Raw genomic sequence first — 1,321 nt, forward strand, 5'->3', positions numbered from 1 at the left:
CAGAAGATGCCGGAAGAAACATCGGGACTATGGAGAAGATCATGAGCAAAGAAGGTTTATTACTGTAAGACTTTGACTTTGGTCTAACTCAAGCATTGGCATTGGATTGATTTTAGTTATTGCTAACCTATGGGGTTGTTTTTCTGACAACTGAATCACAGGATTTTATCTAAAGACTTAACAGTAACAGCTATTTTACATTGGGTTACTAGTTAGAGAATGCAACAGACTGTAACTGAAGCTAGATGGCATTGGAATTACATTCAGATCACCTCAATTGGAGACACTGATGATTCCCGCCTAACAATTTTCGGTTCCCAGAACGTTCTGGGAACATTCGTTTTTGGTTTGTGGGAACGTTCCCTGAAGGTTAGGTTTGGTTGTATTTTGGTTGTGTGTTGGTTAGTCGGAAGGTTTTCTTAACGTTCTGGGAACGTTGTTTTTGGTTACATCGAACATTCTCAGAACGTTCCCCTAATGTTATCCTAACGTTGCAACCTTTAGAGAACGTTACCCGAACGTTATCCTAACATTGAAACCTTTAGAGAACGTTACCTGAACGTTATCCTAATGTTGCAACCTTTAGAGAACGTTACCCGAACATAATCCTAACGTTGCAACCTTTAGAGATTCTTTTTTACATTCCTCTAACCTTTAAAAAACTGTTGCAACCATGATACCAATTGTATTATTACTTTAAACTTAGCAGGAATTAAAGAAGAGGCAAGCTTGATGGGGTTTAAAACTTTAATATACAATATAAAAAAAATACAAAACTTACAATAATCACAATCAGTTTTATTGGCAATTTAGACACAATAGTGCAAATTCTGCGTGCAAGATGCATATTGGAATATAAAGTACCGTATTTTAATACTAGACCATAGCTGTATTCATACGATAGGTGTCTGTTATGTTAACAATAACACATTAACAGTTATTCAACTAGCTATAAGATAGCACACAGAACAAGCCGAATAAGGTAGGTACCCGCTATGTTAATGTCACATATTAACAATTATTCAACCAGCAATAGCACACAGAACTACCAACAGGGTGTTGATTATAATTACCGTTGAAAAGCCTCTCAGTCCCGTATGGACGCGTCCTCCATCTATTCCAAAAATCTGTTATATTTCTCTGTGTTAATGTGAGTAATTAACTGGGGAAGTTTCCTGTTGATATATGTTAGTTCATTAGTTGGACCCTTTTCTGCTATAATGACCAGATGTTAATGTTATGGGGGAAGCAGCGTTCAGTTTATATGCTAATCATATCTGGAACAAACTCCCAGAAACCTGCAGGTCCGCTGCTACTCTCG

Source organism: Etheostoma spectabile, chromosome 23 (genome assembly GCF_008692095.1).
Source record: "Etheostoma spectabile isolate EspeVRDwgs_2016 chromosome 23, UIUC_Espe_1.0, whole genome shotgun sequence".
Lineage (NCBI taxonomy): Eukaryota > Metazoa > Chordata > Actinopteri > Perciformes > Percidae > Etheostoma > Etheostoma spectabile.